The sequence below is a fragment of the Palaemon carinicauda genome, chromosome 38 (genome assembly GCF_036898095.1).
Source record: "Palaemon carinicauda isolate YSFRI2023 chromosome 38, ASM3689809v2, whole genome shotgun sequence".
Taxonomy (NCBI): Eukaryota; Metazoa; Arthropoda; class Malacostraca; order Decapoda; family Palaemonidae; genus Palaemon; species Palaemon carinicauda.
Window position 1 is genome coordinate 46,987,468 of NC_090762.1, and position 24,431 is coordinate 47,011,898.

Below are 24,431 nucleotides of genomic sequence, written 5' to 3' on the forward strand. Positions count from 1 at the left end.
TTTTATGCTGTTCTTACAGTATGTCGTATGCATATGCATATACAGTACAGGTTATGCTCATTATCTGTCATGTACATTGGTCAGTAACAATGAAATATAGTTTGGTGTATCATGCATATGTTATATAAGCACGAATATCATGTGTATAAGGCTGTTTCTACACGAGGGATTGTGCCAAAAACCTGTTATATGCATGAGATCAAAAGTAAAGTTTTTCATAAACACGATGTTATGTGAATAAGACATAGAACACACGATACTGTGTAAATAACAGCTGCCAAGACATTTTACAATAATTCAAATATGAACTATATGCATGGAATATTTTTATATGACTTCAGTTTTAATATGCTAATACTGGCCTGTGAATAATAGTACAATATATGTAAGAACAATTCATTCCTTTTTTCGGTTTTACTATATTATAGTATAATGCTTATCAGTGGTTCATATATGATACAGCATTTAAATTTCTAGCTAAACAGGAATTCACTTTTTGGAAATGGATGAGGGCTGGCTATTTTGTAATAATAACGCGTATCGATCGACTAAAATGTGAACACCATATCATTGCTCAACTTCATTGATTTCAGTACTTTTAGCAAACTGATATTTGATTACTGAGTAGGTTAAGGGGAGAACCGTAGGCTATGTTTTATCTGTGTTTGTGTTCCAATATAATATTTAGTGTTTCAAACTCATATAACAAGGAAATTATAGTTTTCTGACCTATATTGTCATCAGGACCATTCAAATAAGCTGATAATGCATTAGAAACACACCTCATTTTCTTTATTAGGATTATTGTACTAATATATAACTTTACCCATATTTTATTCTTGCGATACAAGTTGTTTTGAATTTTCCTTATTTTTACAATTTGGGAAACCAGGTCCAGGATGTATGATAGTCCATTCTTAATTTGTGGCGCGCTGACTCAACACGTGGCTCCGGGGATGGCTAAGTTAGCGCACAGGCGCTCACACCCTCCTCTGGAATCACGCGAGTCTGCTGCCGACAATATCGCGCGCGACGCCCACCTGTCGCGCCCAGTCCCAGTTACGCGCCCTGTGCCTGTGTTCGAGGCAACTGTGAGCGTTCCTCATGCCGTTCGCAACCCACGGGCTCCAAAACAGCCTTTGTTCCGTAACCGAAATACAAACCATGCTATTTACATTGGGTTTACCTTTTAGCGTAGCTGAAATGGCGAGCCATTAGAATTTAACGAGGGTGTATTACCCCCGCGCTAGTTAGCAGGGGGGTAGGGGAGTGGTAGTGAGCTACCCCTCCCCCCCTCACACACCGGTGAACTGCTTCACTTTCACTTTTGGCTCGGACATGGACAGACGTCTCTGTCTTTGTCCTCGCTTGGCAGCCATTGTTTGTTTTGTCTTTACTTAATCACTTACTTTTCTTTTACTTAATATATATGTAAACATTTTCTCATGTTTATGTATATATTTGAGTATAGAAATCAGTAAGTTTCCTTTTCAGAGTTTGTGCTTGTGTGTGTAGTGTATGATATCTCCGTGGGGTCCTCGGCAGTTAGGCCACCACGGCGTAATTTTATGGGTTGCGATCAAGTTTGACTTCGTTCTTTCTCTCTCTCTCTCTCGAGGTCGTTCACCCTTTTACTATGTTTTACTACGCACTTGTAGCTTCCTTCTCGTGTGGGGGGGTTGCTACGCCGTACGTTTTGTCTCGGTTAGTTTATGAATCTAATTGTAGTTGTTAATTTTTCAGCTTGTAGAACGATTCCTTTCGGGGTTTTCGTTCTTTCTTTAGTGTTCATTCATTTTTAAATTACATAATTACATAGTTACATAATTATAATTGTTATAATTCTGTGTTGGTTACAGCTCTCCTTCCGTGGGTGTAAGTGGTTGTGAGGGCACGTGCCTGTTGTGTAATTCTTGTGTTCCTTTCCCTCGGGATTCCTCTTCGGAGCCTTCCCGGAGGAATGAATGTTAACTAATGGTTTTTGTTTTATTTTTCACAGTTACCGATCTAGTTCGTTTCTGTAATGTGACAACGGAGTGAGCTGTCTTGTTGAGGCCTGGGGATTCGGCTGTTGCTGCCTCCCCTATAGATCTTCGTCAGGGGCGTGTCTCCTTCTCCTGGAAGTACTCCCGTGACGATTGACAGCTCTCCAGTTCATTTTAGAACACTTAGGAGGCTTGCCTCCTTGGGTGGGGAACTTTCCTTCTGAGGGAATTTTTTCCTGTCCAGGCTTGAGTTTTTCCCCTTTTGGGGGGTTCTTCTCTTGCCTTTGTTTCGTGCGACTATGCTCTTGGTGCTGAGCGGTCGCACCTGCAGTTACGCTCAAGGGGCTGGGCAATTGCAGGAGCCCCTCTTCGGAGGATTACTCCTTTTAGGTCACTGGCTGACCCGTTTCTTCTACGAAGTGTTTCTCTTTCGTTCGCGAGAGAGTACACTCATAGAGACTCCTCTTCGGAGGACTCTTCTGCTGTTGTTGCTGTTGGCCGCCTTTGCCGTAAGGCTCACTGTCAGCTACGTCGCAAGGGCCTCTTATCTCCCTATAAGGGTGCTAAGAGGTGCCTTTTTGAATCTCCGTATGCAGCCTGCAACTCCTTCTTCTTGATCTTCCGCCCCTGGTGCAGATGGACAGCAGTCTGACCTCGTTTTCCGACGGGCAACGGCCTTCCCGACGAACAACGGTCTTCCGACGGACATCAGTCTCCCGACGGACAGACAACGGTCTTCCGACAGACATCAGTCTCCCGATGGACAACTATCTCTTTGGGGCAAAGGGTTGCCTCCCACAGGGGTTCTTCCCTTGCGTGTCAGGGTTCCCCTGCGCGCCCTTCTGCAGTGTTCTCTCCTGCTCAGTGTTAGCGCACAGGCGCTCTCCTGCTCATCAGCGCTTTCCTGATCACTAGCGCTCTCCTGTTCGCCAGCACTCTCCTGTTCGTCAGCGCTCTCTTGATGATCATCTCTGCTGTTCCTGTTGGTTCCTGTTACGCGCCCTGTGCGCCCACGTTCGCCCTCGCGATCTAGAACTTCGGTTCAGGTCTTGGACAAGGACTCTTCTTCTACGCACAGGCTTCCACGCGTTGCCTTGTGCTCGCCAGTGATCACCAGGTCGCCAGCGACCACAGACGCATCAACGTTCGTCTGCTCGTCAGCGATCTCCTACGCGTCAACGATCGCCATCGATCTGCCACGCGTGTCAGTTCCCCTGGACACCATCAGTAGCGATCTAGCGCTCGCATGCTGTGGACCACGATCTCCGGTAGCTGAGTCTTGCCGTAGATCTTCCTCCTGCTCGCCAGCGCTCACCTTTACTTCTGTCCTGCTGTGCGCCAGCTTTCTTCAATCGCCAGCGCACATCTGCGCGCCCTTTTTTACCACGTACCAATGGGAGCCAACGGTTTTTTCTGACCGTCTAGGATCGCCTGATTAACAGCTTGCTTCAGCCTCACCTTCCTGATGCGATGCGTCATCACTTGCCGACGCGCCATCCCTTGCCAACGCGCCTTCACTCGCCTACGGGCCATCGCTCGCCAAAACGCGCCATCGCTCGTCAACGCGCCATCGCCCGCCTACGCGCCATCGCCCGCCTACGCGCCATCGCCCGCCTACGCGCCATCAGTCTCCCGACCGTCTGCGCTCACCCGCACGTCCACACGCCCACGTGCCTGCGCAACCGCACGCCCACGTGCCCGCGCGCCTACACTCATGCGCTCCAATGTTCCCCCGCGCGTGAACCAACAGTATTCCATCGCGCGGACCAACGGTGTTCCGTCGCACGGACCGACGGGGTTCCGTCGCGCGGACCGACGGGGTTCCGTCGCGCGGACCGACGGGGTTCCGTCGCGCGGACCGACGGGGTTCCGTCGCGCGGACCGACGGGGTTCCGTCGCGCGGACCGACGGGGTTCCGTCGCGCGGACCGACGGGGTTCCGTCGCGCGGACCGACGGGGTTCCGTCGCGCGGACCGACGGGGTTCCGTCGCGCGGACCGACGGGGTCCCGTCGCGCGCGAACGTCGGCTTGATTCCTGCAGTATCCATTGCTCGCCTATGGGTCATCGCTCGCCGACCACCAGCTCTCGCCCTTCCTACCACGCTCGCCCTCCTTCTGCGCTCCCTCGCGCACTTTCGTTTGCGTTCCTGCGTGCCCGCGCATGGGCGCTTCCACGTTCGGCCACGCGCAAATCATTGATTTACCATCGCGCGAGCGCCAGGGCGATTGCGACCGCGATTCCCGTTAGGGTTTCGCAGCATGGCCAGCCTGGCGAGTCTTCTGGAGCGTATTTCCAGAACACTGTCTCACCCCATAAACGCAGAGCATGGCACATGCAAGAGCAGGAAGAATCTTCAGGGAGGTCTGAGCAACATTCTTCTTTCCAGAATCTGGGTTAGCCCTTCCCCGTCATTCCCTGGAAGGGTTTTTCCAGGGAGCTTTCCGTTCGAGATTTCTCCATCGGCCAAGGGGTGACTGGTTTACCCCTTCCTCTTCTCCATCTCGTGAAAGGGGCTTACCAGGTCCTTTCCCTCCTCGGTTGCGACCCGAGGTTTTGATCAGGGTAGCTACAGGAAGATCATGGGTACTTTCCTCCTCTCAGGCTCAAGCACCTTGGCGTTTCGTCGCCAAGTTTTGAACTTGCGGGCAAGCTCGATGTCGGACCATCTGGACGCAATGACCGAGGGCTTCCTCTCGGGTGTCTCATCCGTGGATGTCGACAAACTCAGACACCCTTCCATCCTTGGGAAGAGCTTGTTTGTGCCCAAGGACAGAGACATAGACAGCGGTTGTACGGAGGAAGTCGACTTCCGTTTTCACTCTTCCAAGGCGCTTTCTTCCAGACCCTGTAGGCCTCCAGCGCCTCTTTCTTTCAGCCTCGTCGGCCTAAGTTATCGGACCGGCTATGGCAACTAAGACCAGGTGTCTAATAGCAGTCCCCTCCTGTCAGGAACAGGTAGCACGGGAGGCTCTCCCGGGGGGGCATAATCCTAGAGGGAGCGGCAGAGTGCACAAACTCTAGGATTGGCACCCCCCCCTTGCAGGTCTCACGCTGGGAGGATGCCTAAGGTTACTCATCTGGATAACAGCTTCCCGATGCCGATTCCTGCACGATCTCCGTGATCAGTCAAGAATATCGCACCTGCCGTCTCTGTCAGCGAATTCAGTGTTAATGATCCATGCCTTAGGAGAAGGTCCTCCATAGGATTGTCGACGGCTTCACCCCCCGGCTTCTTCAGTCGATCCTTTCTCGCAGGAAAGCATCTGAGACGGGAATTCCGTAGTCGACCTCTCAGCTCTGATCAAGTTTGTCGAACAAACTTCGTCCAGCGTGAAACAGCAGAATCGATCAGACTGGTAACGAGGCGACAGGACTCCTTAGGCCCTGGATCGGAAGGACGGATACTTTGTTTCCATTCCATCCATCTTCCAGGAAGCTCTTGGAATTCAGCCTAGACTACAGGTGTTCCTGCTTAAGATGCGGTGTGGCGATCCCGCCGTGGCATCGCAGGTTTTTCCTCAGAGAACTCTCCCTGCTTTCCTCATAGCTGCTCATGAGCAGGCTTCCGCCTCCTTCGCCTTTTGGAGGTCTGGTCAACTCCGGTAGGCTCAGGTTCGACCTTTTTCAATGCCGGTACAAGTTTCCGGATCCTTACCGTGATTGAGGGTTCATGGTAATTTGCTAGGAGCTTTCTCTACTTCTGCCTCAACATTTGGAGTATCTAGCCATGATATTGGGTCAACGGCCTTACCACGTTGGAAACCCCGCTTCTCGTCCGTCCAGCGAGGTTAAGCAACGTCGGGTCTGGTCGGTACTTGGATGGGTGACCGCCTGGGTAAGCCAGATGCTGTTGCCGCCTCCTCCGAGCCTTCCCTTCAGTTGACTGTGGCAAGGCTGAGGAGAGTCGCAGTACCTGTTCTCAGTCAAGCAGAGCTTTCAGCCCTACCTTGGAACGTTTCCTAGGTCTCTTTTCCTCATTGACCCGTCTAAAGTCCCGAACGGTCGCCTCAGGATAAGTTCCCGTGGGTCAGCCCAAGTACCGGTGGTTTCAAAGCAACGATTAACCGGACTTTCTGGCCCCTATGGGACCAGCGGAACGATTAGACCTGCAATGGGTGTTGACCTATGGAACCTCTTGATGGGAGTGGATATTCTCGTCCTTTCCCCACATTTTTTATGCTGTTCTCGGACTCGTCAAAGAAAAGGGGGGGCCATGTTCCGGTTCAGGCCTATGGTCAGGACCTGAAGGATACCTCTTCATCATTCAGGCAGGTTTAGGGGCCGTAGTCTGGCCCCTCTACAGATCCTAAAGCTCCTGCCGAGTCACTCCGTGCGCGACGACTTCATGGTACGGGCATGTTCCTATCAGCAAAGGACGCATTTTCATACCTTCGCATCTTGCAGTAGAGATACTGAGATGATTTGAGATCCTCTCAATACCACCATCGGCTCGCTCATTCCGGGCAGAGGAATGTTCTCTCCAACTATCTGAGCAGAGCCTTGTAGAGAGAGTGTACCTGGGGGTCTTTTGCCTTTAGTAACCAGCAAGTCCTGGCCTGGGGGACCTGATCGCGACTGCTTGGAACCTCAAGCTTCCGCTGTTCTTCCCCCAGTCTCAGACCCCGAGACTCTTTGGCAAGATGCATTCCGGTGATGGTGGGACAACATCGACGCCTGCGTCTTCCCTCCTTTGTTGTCTGTTGAGAATGGGTCTCAACAAGACCAGGTTGTCTTTCAACCTTTCAATGGCCCTGAGAGCTCCACTGGGACTATACGCAGAACGGTTTCCGGACACTCTGCTTCCCCTGACAGAACTCCCGGGAGAGCTTCTCCCACAGCACAGGCTACTCAAACAACCACACTGCAACATCTTTCACGAGCCGTTGCTTTGCTTCGGCTTCACGCCTGGAGACGCTACGCCTCCTCCTCAAGAAGAGACAACCCGCTACAGTCGCGGGGCGGAGGTCGCATCACCTGCGAGTCATCCGCAGGGGTCTACCAGGCGAAGTGGAGAGTCTTCTGTGGTTGGTGTCGTGGGAGATATACCTCTTCCCTTGAGGCCTCTTCCCCAGCAATAACGAACTTATTGCTTTTCGGGGGGAGGAAACTCCTTTCCGCTCTCGGCAATGAAGCTTGTCGCTCAGCCTTTTCCTGACCTTCAGGCTGAAAGGAATAACTTTTTCCTTTCCGCTGAACCTTTCCTCGCTCATGCGAAGCTGCGAACGTCCCTGCCCTAGTCGGAGTGAGACCTCCAACATGGAGCATGGTTCGGACTTTTTAGTCCCTTAAGAGATCTTCTCAAGACCCTTTACGTCAGGCCTCTGATCGTATTCCGTCTTGGGTCTCCTGCTCACTCTGGCCGCGGCCAGTGTGTAAGCAATCTTCTTGGTCTCGTACGACTCCGCCCTTTCTAAGGAATAGGGAAAGGCAACATTCAGGTTCGCTCCTGAGTTGTTGGCTAGACTCAGAATCTTGGGGTCCCGGCCCTTCGGTCCAATTCCTTCAAGATTTCGAGTCACCATTCTGTATCAGATGACCCAAAACCTTCTCCTTCTTGCCAGTAAAGGAATCAAGGGGTTATCTTTGGGAACAGCTGCAGTTTGTCCTCACGTGCAGCCGGGTTGGGAGCACAGGAAGGATACGGGGGAGAGTCACCAGTATACCTCTTCAGCTCGGACTCAAGGACATTCATCTCGACCTGAATCCAGACCCTCCCCCGTCACGTCGCCCTACAGCATGATGTCGGATACATCGCAACGTCCCACGCCTTCGAGTAATACTACTCTGTGACGCAGGTGCTACAAGCTGGAGTCTGGAAGCGTCTAATGTCCTTCGCAGGCCGCTTCCTGCAGGACGTGACCCACAGGAGTATCGATACGGTTTTTATCGCTCTTTGGTGGCTACACAACAACTGGTCTAACCTCAGGCTCCTTTTTGGACAGGTAGCAGAAGGTTGAGGGCATTGTTATCAGGTTCTAGTCTGCATGAACGAAAGAAGTATGTCTGGCCCTTACTTCTTTCTTCATCATCCCCTTTACTGGGAAGCAGCATCCTGGTCTCTGCATAGCTGACCTCAAACCTCTGCAGGTAAACAATGCTTCCTTGTGTTCCGAGTATTGAGTCAATACTGTTGCGTCCCCCATTCCTTGGCAAGATGGTATTGGGAACGTCCTAACCCAGAGTTCCTTCTGGAACTCCAGGTCAACTGCCTAGGACGGGTCACACTTCTTCCTTCACATACAAGCTTATGTAGGCCACACGGTTCCTTGCGGAGCAAGGAACTTGTGAGGTGCAGGGACTCCTTTTCTCGAGTGCGACTCACTCGGATTCTGAGTTCCCGGGTAAAGCCAAAGCCAGTATGGCTGGGGACTTTCCACCCTTCCTGAGGGGTAAGTCACCCAATGTAAATAGCGTGGTTTGTATTTCGGTTACGGAACAACTGACAAATTCGGAGATAATTTGTATTTTTCCTAACCATACAAACCTTAGCTATTTACATATATTTGCCCGCCAGCCCTGTCCCCCAAGACAAGTCTTACCTCTGAGTGAAAGTGAAGCAATTCACCGGTGTGTGAGGGGGAGGAGGGTTAGCTAGCTACCACTCCCCTACCCCCCTGCTAACTAGCGCGGGGGTAATACACTCTCGTTAAAATTCTAATGGCTCGCCATTTCAGCTACGCTAAAAGGTAAACCCAATGTAAATAGCTAAGGTTTGTATAGTTAGGAAAATACAAATTATCTTCGAATTTGTCATGTTCCGGATACGTGCTATGCGCACCAACAATCGCCAGCTCAGTTAACGACCTTGCAACCGAATAGGGCAATCCCTCCCGACCGTCGCCCACAGGTCTCTCGGGATTCTGCTATAATTCTATCGCCTTTGCGGCGAGTTCTCCCAGACACGCGCACAGGCACCCTTGTCATATCGTGCCCTTTCGGCTCTCGCCAGGTCGCTGCGCGCTCGCGTGTTCAGGCGGTTCCTGATCGTCATACACCGACTCCTTCACCATCACGCTCTCGCGGCCTTATTCCAGCCCGCTCTCCAAGACATGACCGCGCCATTGATTCATCGCTTTGCGCCCGCCCCTGCCCACGCGGGTGCGCGCGCGATTTTCCAGCATCACCCACCCACGCGGGTGCGAGCGCGCGCGCGATTTGGTTTGCGCTCGCGATCTTCCAGCTTCGCTTTACAGTACTCTAACGTTCACGACCTTGTACCGGGCCCGGTTCACGAGCCCCAGCGTGACCGCCGGCAGGCAGATTCTTCCTTGTCACGCTCCCCCCTCCGTAAGCGCAGACCAGCGCGCTCGCCAGAAGGGGGGCGCTCCCCGGAAAGGTTTAGGGATTCTTCTTTTTCAGCCCAGAAGGCGAACCCTCGTTTGTTAACTCCTCGGGATCCATCGGTCCCCTTCCCTCCAGAGGGAGTGTCTGCCAGCGCCGCTGTCAGTCCACAGCCGTGGTTTGATACCCTTCTCAGAGCTCTTGTACGGGCTATGAAGCCAGCCACCTCTGACTCGGGTCACGAACCAGTGGCAGTTTCCTCCCCCCTGAAGAGGGAGAGAGGAGTCTCTCCCGTGGATCTTCCTCCGAGACCTAGGCTATCTCCTCGCAGATCCTTAGGCAAGGTTCCTACTCCTCCTCAGACCTTCTCACCCTCCCCTGCGGAGGAGGGATACCCCCCCTCAGGGGAGTCGGTCGGAGAGGATGTCTTCCCCATCGCACCAATGGAAGAAGTTCATCCCCCTCCCGAGAGGTCTCCTCGTCTTGAGGTGGAGAAGGACCTACCTCCTTCGCTTTTGGAGTCCTGTATCCCTCCCAGGAGGGAATCTAAGGACTTTAAGACTATTCCTAAATTGTCGGCCAGGATCAGACAGGAGCAGCCTAGGGCGGTCGAGGATGCCCACGTGTCCCCCCAGGAAGAGCCCTTGGGGTCAGGAGACTTCTCTGCAAGTCCATCGGGAGGCGAGCGCCAGGAATCGGAACATGCATTCTGGCAAGTTCTGTCTCTCATAAGGAGTCTAAATGGGATCCCAGATCCTGAGGTCCCTCCTCGTGATGGGCAGGACACAGTCCTAGATCGTATATTTGGCACTCATAGGCCCTCCAGGGCCATTGCAGCTTTGCCCTGGTCTCAGGGGATGAAGAGTGCCAGAGAGAAGATCGAGGGACAACTCTCGGAGCTTGCCTCCTCGAGCAGATCGAGTGCCGGGTATAAGCTCCTCCCTCCTCCTCGAGTCCGTCAGAGGAGGTATTTTGAGATCCTTGAGGAGCCCTCTTTGAGTCTTCCCCTGCACTACTCCTTGGAAGCCCTCACTGGGAAAGTCTCTCTTGAGAGACACTCCAACCGGCACGCGTCCTTTTCGGCCACTGAGATCCAGAGTCATGAGAAGGTCATTAAGTGTGCCATGCAGGCCGCTTCATGGCTAGACATCTGGCTGGGTTCTCTGGCCATTCTGGTGTGGTCCGAGGATCTGTCCAAGGAAAGCACCAGGAAAGCGCTGGAGACCTTTCTCCTCTCGGGCACTCGAACCCTTGAGTTTCTGTCCCACCAGGTTACCAGCTTGTGGGCCAACACGATCCTCAAGCGTCAGGACGCAGTGGCGGAGAGGTTTCATCAGAAGGTCCCCAGCGCCGAAGCTAGTAGGCTCAGACACTCTTCTGTCCTCAGCAAGAGTCTGTTCGAGCCAAAGGACGTGGAGCGTACTGCCGAGAGGTGGAGGCAGTCCAATCAGGATTCCCTCATTCATAGAGCCCTGACATCAAGGCCCTACAAGCCCCCGGCAGTACAGCAGCCCCGCCCTGCCAAGGACACGAAGAAGACAACCGTTACAGCGAAGCCCAAGGTGTCTAAGCCCTTTCCTGCCAGGGGCAGAAGGGGCAAGAAGTCCTCCAAGGGGAGCAAGAACCCTAAAGGTACCGGCCGAGGCCGGAAACGCTAGGGATGGCAATCCCCCTGCATGTCCACCAGTGGGGGGATGCCTTCAGAGTTGCACAGCAAAGTGGCAGCAACTCGGGGCGGATGCCTGGACAATCTCTGTGATCTCTCAAGGGTATCGCGTCCCGTTCACGACATCTCTACCTTCCCTGACAGCGGATCCAGTGTCGCTGAGCTCTCTTGCCATGGGGTCGGCAAAAGGGCAGGCCCTTCGGGCCGAAGTCCAGACCATGTTGGAGAAGAACGCACTCCAGGAGGTCGTGGACGGGTCCCCAGGCTTCTGCAGTCGACTCTCTTGTGAAAAAGGCGTCTGGAGGCTGAAGACCAGTCATCGATCTCTCAACACTGAACGGGTTTGTCAAACAGACTCCGTTCAGCATGGAGACGGCAGACACGGTCAGGCTTGCAGTGAGACCGCGGGATTTCATGTGCACTCTGGATCTGAAGGACGCGTACTTCCAGATCCCAATCCATCCGTCTTCAAGGAAGTACCTAAGATTTTGCCTAGATCACAAGATCTACCAGTTCAAGGTGTTGTGTTTCGGTCTCTCCACAGCACCTCAGGTATTCACCAGAGTCTTCACCATCATCTCTTCGTGGGCACACAGGACCCGCATCCGTCTCCTTCGTTACCTGGACGACTGGCTGGTCCTGGCAGACTCGGAGGTATCCCTTCTCCACCACCAAGACAAGCTCCTCGAGGTTTGGTGGGATCTGGGGATCGTGGTGAACCTCGAAAAGTCTTCTCTGCAGCCCTCTCAGAGACTGGTTTATCTAGGTATGATCATAGACACCAATCTCCACAAAGCCTTCCCATCAGATGAAAGGATTTCAAGGCTGAGGAAGGTCGCGAGACCTTTCCTCACTCGAGAAGAACACCCAGCCCAGTCGTGGCTTCGTCTCCTCGGTCACCTTTCCTCTCTAACCCGCCTCGTTCCCAGCAGTCGCCTCAGGATGAGATCCCTTCAGTGGCGACTGAAGTCCCGGTATAGTCAAGGTCTCGACTCCTCGGACATCTTGATCCCTATGGGATCGGCGGAACAGTCGGACCTGGAGTGGTGGGTGGCAGAAGAGAATCTACGAAAGGGAGTGGATCTTCTCGTCTCCCCCCCAGATTTGATGTTGTTTTCGGATGCGTCAAACAAGGGCTGGGGGGCCCACGTGCTGAACCACAGGGCCTCCGGCCTGTGGTCAAAATCAGAAAAGTACCTTCACATAAACCTGCTGGAGATGAAGGCTGTCTTTCTGGGCCTTCAAAAGTTCCACCAAGTCCTGGCGGGTCACTCCGTAGTGGTGATGAGCGACAACACCACAGTGGTGGCTTACATCAAGCAGGGAGGTACCTTTTCGGAACTACTGCCCCATCTTGCAGTAGAGATCTTGAGATGGTCCGAGGCCCACTCGATATCTCTTACAGCTCGCTTCATTCCAGGCAAGAGGAATGTGCTCGCCGACAGTCTGAGCCGAACGACGCAGATAGTGAGTACCGAGTGGTCTTTGGATCATCTGATAGCCAACAAAGTCCTGACTTTGTGGGGTTCCCAGACTGTGGATCTGTTCGCTATGGCGTTGAACACCAAGCTTCCGCTGTACTGCTCCCCAGTCTCGGACCCCAAGGCTCTCTGGCAGGATGCCTTCCAACAACGGTGGGACAACGTCGATGTGTACGCCTTTTCCTCGTTCTGTCTGATGAGGAGGGTCCTCAACAAGACCAGAACATCGGTCAATCTCTCGATGACTTTGATAGCTCCGCTGTGGCATCACGCGGAGTGGTTTCCGGACCCTCTGCTGCTCCTCATGGAGATCCCGAGGGAACTCCCTCCACGTCACGAGCTACTCAAACAACCACACTCCAACATCTTCCACAAAGCCGTAGCTTCGCTTCGACTTCACGCCTGGAGACTATCCAGCATCTCCTCAAAGAGAGAGGCTTTTCGCAACAAGTTGCGGAAATGATGGCTGGTCACCTGCGCCGGTCATCCGCAGGAGTCTACCAGGCAAAGTGGCGAGTTTTCTGCGGTTGGTGCCGTGGAAGGGGTATCTCTCCCCTCGATGCCACTCTACCAGCAATAGCGGAGTTCCTTGTGTATCTGTGGGAAGAAATGCGCCTTTCAGTCTCGGCAGTGAAAGGCTATCGATCAGCCTCAAGTCTTGCCTTCAGGCTCAAAGCAATGGACATTTCCTCCTCGCTGGAACTGTCCCTGCTCATACGAAGTTATGAACTTGCCTGCCCTCAGTCGGAAGTGAGACCACCTCCTTGGAATGTGGTTCGAGTCCTCGGGTCTCTTAAGAGGCCTCCCAACGAACCATTACGCCAGGCTTTAGATTGCCACCTTACCTGGATGACGGTGTTCCTGCTAGCTTTGGCCTCGGCCAAGCGGGTTGGCGAACTACATGGTCTCTCATACGACGTCGCCCATTCAAGGGGATGGGGGGGAGGTGACGTTCAGCTTCGTCACTGAGTTTGTTGCCAAGACTATGAACCCAGGAGTGCCGGACCCTAGGTTCGACTCTTTCCAGGTCTCCTCGAGTCTTCGTTCCGTAACAAATGACCCAGATCATCTCCTACTGTGCCCAGTAAGTAGTCTGAGGTTGTATCTGAAGAGAACAGCTGCAGTCCGGCCCCAGGTGCGAGCCTGGTTTGTTAGCATCGGGCCAACGAAGAAGAGGGTCACCAAGAACACCATCTCGGCCTGGATCCGTAAGGTAATCCACCTGGCCTTGAGTTCTGACCCTCCCCCGTCACGACGCCCTAGGGCGCATGATGTCAGGGGCGTAGCTGCGTCCCTGGCCTTCAAGAAGAACTTTTCCGTGGCGCAGGTCCTGCAAGCCGGGGTCTGGAAGCGTCAGACTACCTTCACGGCCCACTACCTGCAAGACGTGACCCACAGGAGGCTCGACACGTTTTCTATCGGCCCTGTGGTGGCTGCACAACAGCTGGTCTAACCTCAGGCTCCTAATTGGACAAGTAGCAGAGGGTTGAGGGCATTGTTATTATTATTATTATTATTATTATTATTATTATTACTACCCAAGCTACAACCCTAATTGGAAAAGCAAGATGCTATAAGCCCAGGGGCTCCAATAGGGAAAAATAGCCCAGTGAGGAAAGGAAATAAGGAAATAAATAACTGAAGAGAACAAATTAACAATAAATCATTCTAAAAAAAGTAATGTCAAAAGAGATATGTCATATATAAACTATTAACAACGTCAAAAACAAATATGTCATATATAAACTATAAAAAGACTCATGTCCGCTTGGTTAACAAAGAAGCATTTGCTCCAACTTTGAACTTTTGAAGTTCTACTGATTCAACAACCCGATTAGAAAGATCATTCCACAACTTGGTAACAGCTGGAATAAAACTTCTAGAGTACTGCGTAGTATTGAGTCTTATGATGGAGAAGGCCTGGCTATTAGAATTAACTGCCTGCCTAGTATTACGAACAGGATAGAATTGTCCAGGGAGATCTGAATGTAAAGGATGGTCAGAGTTATGAAAAATCTTATGCCATATGCATAATGTACTAATTGAACGACGGTGCCAGAGATTAATATCTAGATCAGGAATAAGAAATTTAATAGACCGTATGTTTCTGTCCAACAAATTAAGATGAGAATCAGCAGCTGAAGACCAGACAGGAGAACAATACTCAAAACAAGGTAGAATAAAAGAATTAAAACACTTCTTCAGAATAGATTGATCACCGAATATCTTAAAAGACTTTCTCAATAAGCCAATTTTTTGTGCAATTGAAGAAGACACAGACCTAATGTTACCCAGGTTTAGTCTGTGTGAATGAAAAGATCTGTCTGGCCCTTTTCTTTTCTTCATCCTGTCCTCCCTTGGAGAAAAACAGCATCCTGGTTCTGTGCACAGCTGACCTCGAACCTCTGCAGGTAAGCCATGCTCCCTTGTGTTCCTAGTATTAGCTTTTAATACTGTCATGTCCCCATACCCTGACGAGGTGGTATTAGGTTGTCCTAGCCTAGATTTCCTTATTAAGGACTCCAGGTCAACTTCCTAGGACGTGTCACTGCTCACCTTCACACACTGCTTACGTAGGCCGCAGCAGTCCTTGACTGCCTGCGAGGTGCAGGGTTCTCGATCCTGGAGTTTCTTTATGAACTCAGGTTCGGGGACCCCGGGCAAGCCAAAGCCAGTATGGTAGGGGACTTACCTCCCTTCCTAAGGGTTGAGTCACTCCATGTAAATAGCGTGGTTTGTATTCAGTTAAGGAACAAATGACAAATTCGTAGATAATTTGTATTTTTCCTAACGATACAAACCTAGCTATTTACAGTTATGTGCCCGCCAGCCCTGTCCCCCAAGATAAGTCCTACCTCTAAGTAAAGTGGCTGAATCACCGGTGTGTGTGAGGGCGGAGGGGTGGCAAGCTACACCCCCCCCCCTGCTAACTAGCGGTGGGGTAGGAAACCCGCGTTAAAACTTTGTGGCTCGTCATCGGCTGCGCCGAAGTAATTACCCCATGTAAATAGCTAGGTTTGTATCGTTAGGAAAAATACAAATCATCTACGAATTTTTCATTTTTCAGCTTTGGTCCTCCTTGGGGCTTACGGGTTCGCCCTCCAAGGAGGTTTTGCTTGATTTCATCCTCCTGGATGCTGCTGTCAAGCAATGTCGTTATCGTCAGAGGTTGATCCTCTGTCTCTTATTGACGTTGTGGTGACAGAGGTATCCAATGCGGTTTCACCCATCTCCTCTTTCACTCCAGACTCTACGGTAGCTGACGGCTTAGTTTCCCCCATTCCTGATCATCCTACGAGAGGGAAACTAAGTCCATCGTCAGTCTCTCCTGCTAGTGTTTCTCTCCCTCGGGGGAGTTCACTTACAGACTCCTCTTCGCAGGACTGCTGAATGTCAGCTTGCTGATCCAATGGCCCTCAGAGAGTGCATCCGTTGGAAGGCTCGCCTTCCTCTTCACTATAGAGGCCTTCCTTCACCTGCGGTGAGGAGGGGCCTCTTTGGTTCAACGTCTTCTATGCAGTCCCCCGCGGAGGAACCTCTAGACCGATCTTCCATCACTGCACCTGCATTGGTCCTGGACCTCTCTGCAGATCGTTCGCGATCTCTTTCGTTGGATGGTCATCCTTTTAAAGGACACGTCGACCATCCATCCGACAGACCTGCCGCCCTTCCATCGCCGTTCCTGGATGGGCCTAACAAGGCTCCACCAAAGTGCGCTATTGCGCGCCATCATACTGCATGCCACGTGCCCACGCACCCTGACCAGCACTCACTTGCAGCTCGTCAGGCACCAACGCTTCAGCTCACCACCCATCTTGCTCGCCCTTACACAGGACAGCAACCTCACGTGCTTACGTGCCAACAAGATCAGAGATCTCATACGTGCCATGTGTGCAAACACGCCAATAATCTCCTGCGCGCCAGCGCTCTCGTGCACCGACGGGCCCTGCGCCCCTGCGCCCATGTGCCCACGATCTCCCATGCGCCAGCGCCCACCTGCGCGCCAGCACTCACCTGGGCACCAACGTTCGCCTACGCGCCAGTTACCTGCGCGCTAATGTTCTCCTGCGCAACAGCGCTCTCCCGTGCCCCAACATGTGCGCCCCACATCACGCTCTCCTGAGCGTCATCTTGCGCGCCAACTAAAGCACCAGTCAAAACCTGCGCGCAATCACTCTCCTGCACATAAGTTCGTACGTGAGGCAACAACCTTGTTGGCCTCAACTTGTGCTGCGACTTTTACAGGCGCGCCAGCTCTCACCAGCTTTGCACTCAGCTGCGCGCCATCATTCTCCTGCGCGCGCACACAGAGATACACGCACTAGCGCCGTCTCTCTCTCTCTTTTAGACGTGCGCCAACAATCTCTCCCGCTCCCGCGTGCCCATTATGATTCTGCTATGCGCCCGCGTGCGCGCTAACAGTCTCCCGCATGTAAGTCCCACGCGTGAGCACCATTATTCTCTCTCACACACGTGAGAGCATGCGCACCGAAAGGAACGACGTCCGGCAAGGTCGCCATCACCTCATTCCCCTCCCCGCAAGCGCATACCATCGCGCATTGTGGGAGAAGGGAAACATGCAGAGGGGTTCAGGATCTCAAAACTACATCCCAAGGCGAACCCACCCATTCCAGTAACTCCTCCAAGGGAACCTTCGATCCCTTTCCCTTCAGGGAGTTTGTCTGACAGTGCGTCTGTCAACCGGCAGCCCTGGTTCAATGCCTTGATCAGAGCCGTAACCCAGGCTTTCAATCCTGTCCTGTCTGATCTAGGACATGGAACCAGGGCTTCCTCTACCCCTTTGAAGAGGAAAAGAGGAGTTTTGGACGCGGTCACTTCCCTGAGGGCGAAACTGACTCCACTTAGACCATCGAGGCAAGTTCCTCCTATTTTTCGGATTAACTCTCCATCCCTTTCGAACGAAGATCTCCCGTCACCTAGGGAACCACGCGAAGAGAGACTTTCCCCCATCGCACCAATGGAGGAAATCTCACTTCACGCCAAGAATTCCTCACAGTCCGAGAATAGAAGGGACATGCCACACTCATCGATATTGGAGTCTTACATCCTTCCCCGGAAGGAATCTAAAGACTCCAAAACATTGTTAAAGTCCTCCACTAGGGCTAGGATGGAGCCAGCCAGCCACCAAGGGAATGTCCGCGATTCTCCCGAAGAAGAGCCTTTGGGGATAGAAGGAGACTTCGCTGCAAGTCCTACAACAGGAGGAGACCAGCAGAAGTCAGAACAGGCATTCTGGCAGGTTCTGACTCTAATGAGGGTTCTCAACAGGTTTTCCGACCCAGAGATCCTTCCTCGAGAGGGCAAAGACCCTGTCGTAAACCATGTTTTTGGTACTCAAAACCCTCTAAGACCAGTGCAGTCCAGCCCTGGTCTCAAGGGGTAAAGAGTACCAGGGACAAGATTGCCCAGCAGCTCTCCGAGATGTCCTCCTCCAACCGTTTCGGTACCACGAACAAGCTCCTCCCACCTCCTTGCGTATAGCAGAGGAGGTACTTCGAGATCCTGGAGGAGCCTAGTTCAGCTCTTTCACTTCACCACTGGCTGAAAGAGCTAACCAGGGAGTCTCTTGAGAGACTCTTCAACCGGCAGGTCTCGTTCTCGGCAGCTGAGATCCTCAACCAGGAGAAAGTCACGAAGTGTGCTATGCAAGCTACTTCGTTCCTTGATATCTGGTTGGGGACCTTAGGTATCCTGATACGATCTGAGAATTTCTCCAAGGAACGTACCAGGAAAGCTATGGAAACTTTCCTTATCTCAGGTACTCACACAATTGAGGTTCTTGCCCACCAAGACTTGAACTTGTGGGCAAATACCATCCTGAAATGTCGGGATGCAGTAGCTGAGAGATTCCACCAGAGGGTCCCTAGTGCCGAGATCAATAGGCTCAGACATTCCTTCATAGAGGTCTCATGGCATTCCACACATCACTTTTTTACTAAACTCTTACCTTCGTCAATTGTCCTTACTTAATTCGGAGGTACCATTGAATTTAGGACAATCGACTTATTCCTGGCTAGCCTATCTATAACAAACCAAACCTTGGCATAGGCTAATACCGTGTACATCATAGGTATAGGCTAATACTCCAAGCCTAGATTTAAAGTTAAACTAGACTCTTGCTGTGGAGAAGGATGGATCTTCATTTGCAGTGGAGGTTGAGGGAAAGGCTGGTTCCTGGGGTTTTTTAACTCTCACATCTGCAAGTGCTAGTTTATGACAGGTACTCCAAACTGGTACCCTGTAATACAAAGTTTTCATTTAGGACAACGGTCCTATGTCAAACAACATGCAATTCGTAGCCTACAGTCCATTTCTTTTAGCGAGGCATATTTGCACCGACTAGCAGCGTGCCCTTTTAGCTCGGAAACGTTTCCTGATCGCTGATTGGTTAGAATTATCTTGCCCAACCAATCAACGATCAGGAAACTTTTCTGATCTAAAAGGGCACCGCTGCGAGTCGGTGCAAATATGCCTCGCTAAAAGAAATGGACTATAGGCTATAATGTACTTGTACCTAACCTAATGGTTACTCTGCACTTTTAGCCTGGCAACTATAGAATAATACTTTCACAAATCTGAGAATAATATTGTACATCTTAACTTATGGTTGGTGGCACACCTCCAACCACATGCAAGCACAGCATAAAGCAGTTTCAATACTGGCAAAATTATTGTAACTTTATTTGATACGTTTAAAAAGATAACCACAATAGACAATATCAAGTGTCATTAAAACACCAATTATAACGAAGAAAAGTGCATACCTTTTACAAGGGAGAAAGTAAGAATTTCACATAATAATAAGGGGGAGCAACACTGTTTCCCTTCTACACTGATTGCTGTCGACTCTAAGAGTGCGCTCTAACCTTACCTCGCACAGCTACGCCCGAGGCTCACACAACTCCACTTTTGTTTACCTTGTGCACTCAATCACAAACTCTCGACCGCAGACACAACTACTCCTTTGTTACGCCTCTTTACACCTCTGCGTATGCACACTCGATCCTACACCATCTCAACTACGTGTGGCTAACAACATTTTGATGAGATGAAAACCAATTCGTTTATTAAGTCTAATTATCGTAAAGGGAATTACCATTCAGTTAAATGAGGCATTTCTGTCATTACAGAGGGGTCTCTTCTGTTCGAGCCTAAGGATGTAAAACATGCTGCTGAGAGGTGGAGGAAGTCTCATCAAGACTCAATCCTCTATAGGGCTTTAACATCTAAGCCCTATAAACCTCCAGCACCGCAGCAGTCCCGTCCAACCAAGACCACAATGACGACAACTGCAGCGAAGACAACGGTGTCTAAGCCCTCAAAGTCCTCCAGGGGAGGTAAAAATTCTAGAGGAAGCAGCCGAGGCCACAAACGCGAGGATAGGCAGTCCCCCTGCATTTCTGCCAGTGGGGGGATGCCTACAGAGTTGCGCAAACAGGTGGAAGCAACTCGGGGCTGATTCCTTGACAATCTCTGTGGTCAGTCTAGGATATCGCGTTCCGTTCATAACATATCTACCTCCCCTGACCAGGATTCCAGTGTCATTGAACTCCCTTGTCATGGGATCCGCAAGGCGGCAAGCCCTTCGGGCAGAAGTCCAGACCCTGTTGAAGAAGGGCGCTCTTCAAGAGGTCCTCGATGGATCCCCAGGCTTCTTCAGTCGACTCTTTCTTGTAAAGAAGGCGTCTGGAGGCTGGAGACCAGTCATCGACCTCTCAGCCCTGAATAAGTTTGTCAAACAAACTCCGTTCAGCATGGAGACGGCGGACACAGTCAGACTAGCAGTGAGACCGCAAGACTTCATGTGCACACTGGACCTAAAGGTCATGTACTTCCAGATCCCAGTCCATCCGTCTTCAAGGAAGTACTTAAGATTCAGCCTAGACAACAGAATATACCAGTTCAAGGTGCTGTGCTTTGGTCTTTCCACAGCACCACAAGTCTTCACCAGAGTGTTCACCCTAGTGTCATTTTGGGCACACAGGATTGGCATCCGTCTCCTCCATTGTATGGACGACTAGCTAATCCTAGCAGACTCGGTGTCAACCCTTCTTCAACATCGATACAAACTTCTGAGACTTTGCCAGTATCTGGGGGTCATGGTGAATCTCAAGAAGTTCTCTCTGCTTCCCACTCGAAGACTGATATACTTAGGCATGATTGTAGACACCATTCTCCACAAAGCCTTCCCATCAGATGACAGGATAGCAAGGCTGAGACAGGTCGCAAGACCTTTTCTCAGATGAGAAGAACTTCCAGCCCAATCGGGGCTATGTCTCCTAGGTCAACTTTCATCGCTGGCCCGTCTAGTTCCCAATTGTCGCCTCAGGATGAGATCCCTCCAGTGGCGACTCAAGCCCCGGTGGCGTCAAGCACACTACTCTTTGGCCCCGGACATACAGATCCCCATGGGACCTGCGGAACTGACAGACCTCCATTGGTGGGTGACAGACGAGAATCTACGAAATGGAGTGTATCTTCTCGTCTTCCCCCTGGATTTGATGCTGTTTTCAGACACTTCAAAAAGAAGGGTGGGGGGGCCCACTTGCTGCACCACATGGCGTCAGACCTCTGGTCAGAGTCAGAAAAGTATCTCCACATAAATCTCCAAGAGATGAAGGCTGTCTTTCTGGCCCTTCAACAGTTCCTGGCAAGTTACTCTGTGGTGGTGATGAGCGACAACACCACGGTAGTGGCCTACATCAACAAACAAGGAGGTATTTTTTTGCAGCAACCATCCCATCTAGCAGTAGAGATACTGAGATAGGCCGAAATCCACTCGATACCACTATCAGCACACTTCATTCCATGCAAAAGGAATGTGCTCGCCGACAATCTGAGCAGAGCATCTCAGATTGTGAGTACCGAGTGGTCTTTGGATCATATAGTAGCCAACAAAGTCCTGACTTTGTGGGGTTCTCCGACTGTGGACCTCTTCGCAACGGCCCTGAACTTCAGGCTCCAGCTGTACTGTTCCCCAATCCAAGACCCCAAGGCTCTCTGGCAAGATGCTTTCCAACAACGGTGGGACAACATCGACGTTTACGCCTTTCCCCATTCTGTCAGATGAGGAGGGTTCTCAACAAGACTAGAACATCTTTCAATGACCCTCATAGCTCCGCTATGGCATCACGCAGAATTGTTCCCGGACCTTTTGCAACTCCTAACAGAGCCACCAAGAGAACTCCATCCACGACAGGAGCTACTCAAATAACCGCACGCCAATATCTTCCACAAAGCCGTAGCTTCGCTACGACTTCACGCCTGGAGACTATATAGCATTTCCTCTCTAAGAGGGGATTTTCGCAACAAGTTGCGATTAGGATGGTTGGACATCTGCAAAAATCATGAGCAGCAGTCTACCAGGTAAAGTGGAAAGTCTTCTCTGGTTGGTGTCGCAAAAATCATCAGCAGCAGTCTACCAGGCAAAGTGGAAAGTCTTCTCTGGTTGGTGTCATGGAAGGGGTATCTCTCCTCTCGATGTCACTATTCCAGCAATAGCTGAGTTCCTCGTGTATTTACGTGAAATAATGCGCCAATCAGTCTTGGCAGTGAAAGGCTATCGCTCACCCTTAAGCCTCGCCTTCAGACTGAAGGGAATGGACATTTCTTCATCGCTAGAACTTTCTCTACTCGTACGGAGTTATGAACTTACCTGCCCCCAGTCAGAAGTGAGACCTCCCCCATGGAACGTGGTTCGAGTTCTCAGGTCTCTTAAGAGACCTCCCTATGAACCATTACACCAGGCAACAGATCGCCACCTGACTTGGAAGACGGTGTTCTTGCTAGCTTTGGCCTCAGCCAAGCGAGTCAGCGAACTTCATGGTCTCTCATATGACATCGCCCATTCAAGAGGATGGGGAGAGGTAATGTTCAGCTTCATCCCTGAGTTTATTGCTGATCATCAATGGCTTACCATCACCAACTGATTATCATTAAACCATTCTGCTGTCTCTCAGGGCTCTCAAAGCAGATCACCAACTCATTTATCACCCACCTACCTTGGCTGACTGACCAGACAGTCTTCCTCTACCTGTCAGTTACCATCCTTGGCTCACAGACCGCTGATTCACCAATCATCGGCAATTCGCCAGCATTTTGTGACTCGGACTTACTAGTCAACCTCTGCCCGTAGTTCCCTAGATTAGAAGATATACAACACACTTCACGCTACTGGCCGTTGGCCATCACACTAAGGTGATTGGCAAACGATTGACAACCCTCATCAGCGGCTTGTCAACTGGCGACTACTTGCAAGCACTCTCCAACTGCACAGTAACCACTATACCTAACTGTTATCCATTGATTAACATTCACCAGATTGATTCTATTCTAAGGAATAGCAGCAATCCCATCAGGGCGCATGGTAGAGTTAAGTGTTGTCTTCCTTCTGTTAGTTAAAGGAATTCTCTCAGGGAAGAATCCTTACACAGGGTATCGCGTCTGATCCTTTACACCACGAGTCAAGACCCCAGCATCAACAATCTCCCATGCAAAAGAATCCGCAAGGAGCTGTCCCTTTGGGTCGATGTCCACTCCATGTTGGAGTTCGAACAAGGGCTATAACCTCAGGTCTTCATTTGCACACTGGACCTAAAGGACACATACTTCCAGGCCCAAACCATCCATCTAGGAAGGTTGGAAGATTCAGTCTCAGATTAATCCCTTTATATCTCCTATTCATGACCCCACTAAAGTGTTCCATCCAACGTTGCCTTTTTTCATCTTCTGTTGTTATAACAGCTCCATCTCTCTTTTTGATGGGTATATGCTTCTTCTGCTTTGCTCCCTTAGAGATTTCTATAATAATTCTATGTACAATTCTTATACCATAGCCACTCCCTGAATCCATAGCTTTGTCAGACTCTTCTGCTTTCCTGTCTAAATATTCTCGCCAGTCATTTCTGGCTTTTCTTTTGACCTCACTAACAATACTGGAATGCTTAGCATGCTCTACCTTGCAATTTTCATTACTTCCTCAAAAACTTCCAACAATCAACTTCTATCTTTGTCTCCTTTTTATAGTATCCCAAGTATCATTTGTTAATTGTTTGCTATTTGTCCCCTAATGTCTCTAAGACTGCAAATCAATTCTTATATTCAATTACAAAGATTTCTCTGCTCATTCTCTAGAAGATAGTTGGATCAAACCTAGATATTTTATCTACATTTCTGTTGGGTGCATTCGGTTTTAATTTCAGTGTAGCAAGAGGAGCTAGTGGTCATTACCAATATTTGCACCTCTATAGTTTCTTATACTTCTCAGTCCTCCTTCTCTCTTTATCAATGGCTATGTGATCTATTTGATTTTTGTAATTGCCACATGATGAAGCCCATGTATATTTGTGGATGTCCTTGTGCTGGAAAAGAACAAAAACTTATAAAATCTGCCCCATTTTCATTTGCAACTTCGCCAAGACCCTCAACACCCATCACATTCTCTGTACCTCGATTATTCATTGCAACTTCAGCATTGAAGTCACCAATCACAATTTTCGTATCTCTCTCTGGGATCTCATCTGTTACACACTGCAATTCCTTCTAGTATTCATCTTTCCTGTCTTCAGGGGAATCATTTGTTGGTGCATAGTTAACTATAGTACTCATATTGCACTGCTTTGATTTAAACTTTGCAAATGACCATCTGCTATATACAGCTCTTCATTCCATTAATGACTTTTCTGCTCTTGGTGTCGTCATTCCTACCCCTTCTCTTCCAACTCCATCTGTTCTTCCTGAGTAGATACTGTAGATATGTATTGCCTTGGTGTGAGTTCTTTACCGACCCTTTTACAAAGTGTTTCACTTAGGGCTAAGATATCCAAACTGTAATTCATAAATTCATTCTTTACTTGCTGTAACTTCCAAATCTGATTCATGTTTCTAACATTCCAATTACCAATTTTCAATTTTTCTTTAGTATTTATTAACCGGGAGATTCTTAGAACCCTGCAACGCCCGGGACGGGGGGCCATTCTTTCACTTTCGCTTTTTAA

At 50.4% G+C, this 24,431-nt stretch overlaps 1 pseudogene; it reads left to right on the forward strand.

The window, feature by feature from the left end:
• Positions 1 to 5,723: 5,723 nt before the first annotated feature.
• LOC137630722 (5S ribosomal RNA) lies at positions 5,724 to 5,842 on the forward strand (annotated as a pseudogene).
• Positions 5,843 to 24,431: the final 18,589 nt, after the last annotated feature.